This window comes from Microtus oregoni, unplaced genomic scaffold, assembly GCF_018167655.1.
Source record: "Microtus oregoni isolate MIOR12 unplaced genomic scaffold, Mior012 000007F_ref0000211, whole genome shotgun sequence".
Lineage (NCBI taxonomy): Eukaryota > Metazoa > Chordata > Mammalia > Rodentia > Cricetidae > Microtus > Microtus oregoni.
In genome coordinates, this window is record NW_024543066.1 from 3406812 (window position 1) to 3414265 (window position 7454).

At 41.2% G+C, this 7454-nt stretch overlaps 1 long non-coding RNA gene across 2 annotated transcripts; it reads left to right on the plus strand.

The window, feature by feature from the left end:
• Positions 1–4641: 4641 nt before the first annotated feature.
• Positions 4642–5758, plus strand: LOC121450445. Of its 2 annotated transcripts, none has more exons than XR_005974599.1 (3): positions 4642–4722; positions 4964–5137; positions 5373–5758. It is a non-coding gene; the product is annotated as an uncharacterized LOC121450445 (long non-coding RNA). The 2 variants fall into 2 exon arrangements; XR_005974598.1 differs by having other exon boundaries at positions 4693–4796.
• Positions 5759–7454: the final 1696 nt, after the last annotated feature.

Consider the following 7454-nt stretch of genomic DNA (forward strand, 5'->3'; position numbering starts at 1 on the left):
CCTTTATTGTATGGAAATGAAATTAACAACCTCAACAAGTAATGTAAAATCTTGATGTTACTGCTTCATGGGTGAAGTATTGTGGTTTTGATTACTCATTTTGTATTTGGTGTATAGTAGTATGAACAGCACAAAGACATGCAAAAGGATGCTGACCACAATCACTTGGAAAATGAAAACCTCTTTTTGAAATTTAGGAAAATGGGGGCTGAAGAGATGGTTCAGCAATTAAGAGCATTGGCTACTCTTCAAGAGGTCCTGAGTTCGATTCCCAGCAACCACATGGTGGCTCACAACCATCTATAGTGGGATCTGATGCCCACTTCTGGCCTAAAGTTGATAGAGCACTCATACATAAAATAAATAAAAGAAATTTAGAAAAATGGCGCTTCATTTGTTTTAATTAAAATAAAAATTACATCACTTCCCCCTTCCTTATCCTCCCTCCAACCCTTTCAATGTCCTCTCCTTCCTCCTCCTCCCATGCCTTTCCTTTTACTCCCTCTCAAATTTATGTACTCTTTTTCTTTGATTATTATTGTTACACACACACACACACACACACACCACATGTATCTCACATAAATATACGAATACCACCTTCTGGCTCCATTCAGTGTTGCTTATATGTACATACCTTCAGTGCTGACCACTTAGTACTGGATAACCAAGGTGCCACGTTTTATGCTAAAGCGATAAGAACATTATTTTTTGGGAAGAGAGGATTGTGGTGATGTGGGAAGAGTGAGTCTAGGATAGATATGGCATGTGTATGGAGAAGACAAAAGGAGATGCAGTAAAGATCCTGGAAGAAGGCCCCTTCTAAGACTAAGAAGACACTTTCCACATGCCCCTCCCCAAGCTATTTGCTGAATCTCTCTAATCTGCTGTAAGAAATCGGGTGTAGAATTGATTTCCCAATAATGGATTTTGACAGCTGGTTAAAAAGCTGTATTTGCAGTTGAAATGTAATTTTTCTGTGCTATTTGAAAATTCAATGGTCTCTTCTCTACAGGAAACAATGTGTTACAAGCAGATAAGTGGAGGAAAGGTGAATTATGGGGCATCAGTCTCATAATAGGCTTCCATAAAATTGAGACAGATACTTCAGTGGTTTGTGTAAGTGCCAGAAATGAGAGGTGTAATTATGCCCACAGAATTATCACCCTGTCAAATGCAAGTACCCCCAACAGCTGTTCATCCTGGGAGTTCATGAAGTCTCTGCTCCCTTCTCCAGTTCCCCTCAACTGTTGAGAACTGTGGGGTTCTCTCTCACACCCTTTATTTTGGAAGAACTCGCAAGTTCCAGACTCTGTCTCTGGTCTCTGATTCATCAAGCCTCCAACTTTCCCCAAACCTTCTTCTTCACGTATCAGCTTGAGAACAAGTTTCTCTGCTTTGACGTTGGGCAGCACTCTTGGCTGAACTCGATGGCACACATTTGAGTTTTGTTTGAGCTACTTTTCCCACTTCATTGTGGTAGGTTTTCCTTGTTTTTCCCTGTTACTGCCTCCATTCTCAGCTTATTCCAACCACCTCTGCACTGATACTCACGGTGGATTATTTATTTAAAGCCATTTCAACTGAGTGTCCCACTGTTCGGTGAATGATTAGCACCTAAGGATGCTGTTCCGCACAAACTGCATTACAGCGTTGTTTCCACGGTTCAGTGCACCAGGGGAGTACTTTGGGAGTCAATTATTTTGATCTATTCATTCTAGAAATAAGAGATAATATTCTGTGGGAGGAAGAAGAACCTGGAAAAGGTCTGACAAAGGCTTGGTGTGTAGTACGTGGTGACTTGAGCTCCTCTTCTGTTGTTAACCCATGGCAGGACCTCAGAAAGGCCATTCCCAAGAGTGCCTTTTTGGGGGTTTCAGAAGAGGGAGAAATTATGGAGTCTGTTTCCTTGCACGCTGAGCTACGTAGCTCATCCACTATGCACAACTTGAGCAAGATGTGGGGAAATGGCTGCCTGGATTTCATTATGCAGCCTTCATAGTTAATTCTTGTAAGCAATAAAACTTGTGGAAGCTGAGTAAAATACTGATTAGGTGATAGGATATTTTAAAGTGGCAGGACTATATGTGAAAACTTGCAGAGAAGACACTTTAACCTCAGTTTAACAATTCTGCAACATTGCAAGCTTAGGTTAATCTAGCCCGGAGCCGGCAAGGTCACAAGAGTTTAAGGATCTGTCTCCTCTGACCACTCTGTGGCAGTGTAATTGATGAACCAATGATGTAACCCCAGCTTTGCTTAGATTCAGAGCAGAGGTGGTGCCGTGCTGTGCTTACTGCATTGTTAAGGGAACGGGAGCATGAGTGACTTTCCAAATAAATGTGCAAAATATGATTCGGGCATGAAACTGATGCCAATCCATTTCAGCTGGTATTCCAAGCTGCCTGGAAGCTACTGATCAGTTCCACTTGCCTTGTGTTGTCAGCACAGAGAACAATTACTATTTGGTGTGTGCGAGCAATTACCTGTCTTTTCTGTGTTTGTATTTGTGTGGCAATCAAAAGATAGCTAGCAGGACTCAGTTCTCTCTGTTCACCGTGTGTTCTCTGGGACTGAACTCAAATCATCAGGGTTGGCAACACAAGTTTTTATCTACCCTGCCACTCTGCCAGACTTCTTTTGTAATTAACTTTTAAACATTTATTTAGAGTTCTAATGTGTACTTCAGAGCACACCACAGCAATATGTGTTGGTGGATGCATGTCTACCCGAGGGCTTGTGGAGGCCAGAGGCTGATGTCAGGTTGGAAACCACCATCTTTACAATCACTTGCCATCCTGTTTTTGGAGTCACTGATTCAGTTGGACTGGCAGATACTTCTAGGAATCTGCTTTGTCTCTGCCTCCCCAGTACTTGGATTGTAGGAGCACACTATTGCATCTGGCCTCTGCGTGACCATTGGGGTCCTTTTGTATGTGTGGCAAACACCACCAACTAAGCCATCTCTTCTGTCCCCGATTATAGACCTTCAAAGAAGTTTATTCTCATTGCTAATGATACTGAAAATTCAGATTTTTTTTTGGCTGACAGACATTCATGAAGCATAACAGCATAAAAGATTTTTATTTACACAGACAAATTTAGCTAGTGTAATTTGGGACAAATTCACTGAATTTAATCATCAATAGAATAATCCTCATCCAGTTGGTCTCTACTAAATGTTAAACCAATCACCATTTACTTCATCTTTACTAAACATTGCTCCTCTACTCTGTCCTGTTGGTAGAAGGATCCAGTTTCTCTTAAAGTTTAATTAAACATTTAATTAGTTAATGTGTGCATGTGTGTAAGAGGGCATGCACATGGCATGGTGTGCATGTGGCAATCAGAAGACAGCTAGCAGGACTCAGTTCTCTCTGTCCACTGTGTGTTCTCTGGGACTGAACTCAAATCATCAGGGTTGGCAACACAAGCTTTTATCTACCAAGCCACTCTGCCAGACTCCTTTTCTAATTAACTTTTAAACATTTATTTAGAGTCCTAACGTGTATTTCAGAGCACATCACAGCAACAGTCTGTGCACCTCCAAAGCTTAATTTCCTGTCACTGAACTACACAACTGTTTTGAGGTGGAGCATGAGGCACACGGATCAGGGCTGGACTTGTATTAATGCCCTTGTTTAAACAGTCACCTTGCTGTCAGCTCAGGGACTTTCCTCCCATGGAAATCTGTAATGTAAATTCCTCACTCCCTCATCTCGTGCAGACGCCTTTAGGAGGCGGCCGCTCCCCCTCTACAGGGATCATCCCATCATCCCTTTCTTCTTCTGTAAGCCTAATGACTCTTGCACACCTCCAGTCTGAATCCTCTAAATCACAACCCTACAAACGAGAAATCAACAGTGCTTAGCATGGCTTCAGACCCTGAACCCCTAAATGTTAGTACACGAGAAAGTGCACGTCTATAAAGATGGAAAGAATGATTTTTTTTTAAAAAAAAAAAAAGGTAAAATGGGCACTCCCCCACAAAATAATCTTCTTATCTTTGATCAATGAGAGGAAATAGCACATCTAAGGACCAGCAATGTTCAGAAGACCAGAGATGCTCCACATGGCAGGATAAAAGGTAAATGGGAGAATTAAGATTCAAGAGGATAGGCAGTGCAGTCACAAGGAGTCTTGAATAGTACACTAAGGGGTTCTGACTTTATCTTACAATTTCTGAAGAATTTATGGCCGAGATCTAACATGACAAACTTGTCCCACCCTGTGGTGACCAGCATGGGAACATTTTCCTGAAGAGGAATGGGTGAGGAATAATTTTCCTTCTTATGCCTCTAGCCTCCGTGCTCCGCCTTTCAGTGACTCTGTGCAGTGTGCCTTCACAAATGAAAAGGCAGGCTGTTTTCTTTATGTTCCAATTAAGCTCCATGCTATCAATCGCTAACTCCATCCAGAGACACAGACTGCTTTCTTTAAAGAAGAGCTGCAAAAGGCTCGGGCTAATGTGTTTTCCAGACTCACGGTTTTCGTATGCAGGTGGCATTGATGGTCCCTATGGTTACACCCTCTGTGAGCCTGAGCACTTCCTTCAAGCAAGCAGAGGTGCTGGAAACTGAATAGATGGGGCAGCAGGAAAATGCCTAGCAAGCAGTTTCCTTGGGAAAAGTCATGGGGTTAGGAATGATGGGTGAAAGAATGACTTGAGAAGCAGAGGCAAAGGCAGGAGAAGGATGCTAAGGGGAAATGGAGGAAAAGAAGGTTTTATCCCCAAAGGAACAGAACAATTCATACCTATCCAGATCCCAATGAGCCTAGAATTCCTAAACCATTATGTGAATAGAAGGCATTTGTGATTTATTTTAATGCTCGAGGGGGTTTTCCACTGAAGTCTAGATGTTAAATCAGTTTGATGATATAGACTTCCTCATCTTTCTAGCCTTAGGGATATGATTTTTCAGCTTTTAAAAATCATGTTATTTCTTATATCTTAAATTACTAGGTAAAGAGTCATGGAGAACAACCTCTGTGGAATATTCAACGGGTCTAAGCCATTATTTGTGGATTCCAGCGTTCCAATAAGAAGACTGGAACAGAACTGTACTGATGGGTCAACTACAAGCCATCCTTTTCCCGAGTGATATGTTTGGTCAGTGGACGGTGAAGATCCCAGGGGGTAAGCATTGAAAGAAGCAGAAACTTTCTTCCTATCCCCAAACGCTGATAAATTATTAACATTTCCACTGCTTATGTTCCAGTACAAACTAAACACAACATTAACGGGGCTGTCAGGCTGACTTGACAACCTCTGCTTAGGTTTCTCTAAGGGCCTGGATTGTGTGAGGGAAAGCAAAAATGGGACCTTTAAATTGATCTTGTTTATCTAAATTGTTCATTTGGTTGGAGGTAAGGTGTCCTCGGAGAGCATGGCACAGAGGACAGAAGCAGGAAGAAACAGAGCCCCAAGAAAAGCTGTCAGAGACAAGTCTGCAACCTGAAGACTTAAACCTTGCCAGTTTAAACTGGCTCTGTGTATGGTGATAACGAGACTGGAGGACGGACAGGTTGAATCAGGAGACAGCTGGATGGACATGCTGATCTGCAGTAAGGCCTCTGCGCTGTGCAATTCCTAAGTCTAGACTGGAAGTGAAATGTAAAGACCTACACATTACTAGACCATATTTTGGAATAGAAACCATTTTAGTGTTAAAAAAAAAAACCCTGAAATTTGAAATAATTGGAAGACTCAGTGAATAATAATGGATCACCACAAGTTTCTATTTTTACACATGTACCATACCTCTATAAGATATTGTTGAGTCTCTTTGGGGAAGAAAGTAAAGGAAATTTGGTATTAGATTGGCATCACTTCTATAAATATAAGATTATTGAAAAACAGATTTTTTTTAAAGGAATCATGAATAGACTAAAGTCGAGCTTGAAAAAACAACCAAGTAATTAAGCACGAATCCAGAATGCTAAGTGCCACATCCATCCTTCTTGGGAAGATTCCCCCGGGTCCCTGGTACCTGGCCTTCATCCATGGTCACAAGTTGTCTTCCATCTAACCCAGCCTCTTTTAACAAGCCTTGGTCCATTCACTAAGAAAGGTAAACACCTGTCTGCACATGCTTTGGCCTTCATAGTCTTGACTTAGCATTTCTGTTTCCTCAAGTGAGAAGATGTATTTTTAATCTTTTCATCAGTGAAATCAATGCAGAAATTAGTCATGTCTATTCTTAGCACATTGTTTCAAGTGTCAGTTTCTTCAAGCATCTCACCTATGCACACCCAGCTTAACTGAAAGAAATATATATATACGTATGTACGTGTGCATATATATGTGTGTGTGTGCATATATATATATATAAAAAAATATTATTAAGTGGAACATATTTGTATTTAAGCAGTGGGAGGAGGGTAAAATACTATTTTTTCACTGCTTAAGGAAATGCATTGGTTAGATTAATAAAAGATCAATTAAAATATTTGCTAAACATTTTTAATGTAATTCAGTATAGCAAGTGTGCATTGAAAGTAATGAACACACAATGGGTGAACAAAGCTAAAACAAGCCCCTTATTTCAAAGAGCATGCCCCAGGCAAAGAGAAAATTTGAGTGTGCCCAGTGACATCTGAGAAGTCCATATGGGACATTGCAGGATTGTGTAAGAAGACAATAAGGCTCTGGCCAAGTGCACATCGAATCACTTTTCTCTCTTCACTGTTAACATCTCTAAATCAGGCAGAAACGGTGCTCTGCCATGGCTCTCCCCTGCATCAGATGTTTTTACATAGCACAAAGGATCCTTAAGCTGTTCTCCTCTAAACACAATGGCTCCACGACATCAGCTTCTGTGAACGCATTGCTTGCTTTTTTTCCAACATGTTATTTTCCCAGTGGCTATTTATCATCTGCTCTGTGTTTGCCTAATGAACTAAAAGTGCAAGGCAAGGGAATAAACCTGAGCAAAACAACAGAAAGGCAACCGTGAACCATTGATGTAGCAGGAGAGAAGAGGGAGCAATAGAAAGGGTGTGGAGGCTCAGTTATCTCCGAATACCAGGAAATAGCATCTGTGTTTCTCAACAAGGTAAGAGCACCAAGCAGCAACAAGGTAAGAGCACCAAGCAGCTGGCACAGAAAGGGGAATAAGTCAGTCACATTTAAAAGAAAGAAAATAAGAAAACTGTGTGTGTGTGTATGTGTGTGTGTGTGTATGTGTGTGTGTGTGAGAGAGAGAGAGAGAGAGAGAGAGAGAGAGAGAAAGGCTATTCATATTTCATGTCCACATACTGTAGCTTCTCTTATTAAGACCACAAAATAATCAGAACACTCCAACACCTAGAACTCCTCGTGCTAATTCACTCAGACTTCCATAACAAATACCACAGGGTGGAGGCTTTCACAACAGGAATGTGTCTGTCACAGTCTGGGGGTGATGCAAAACATCAGCAGAAAACAATATAAAACCTGGGGCTAAAATGTTAAT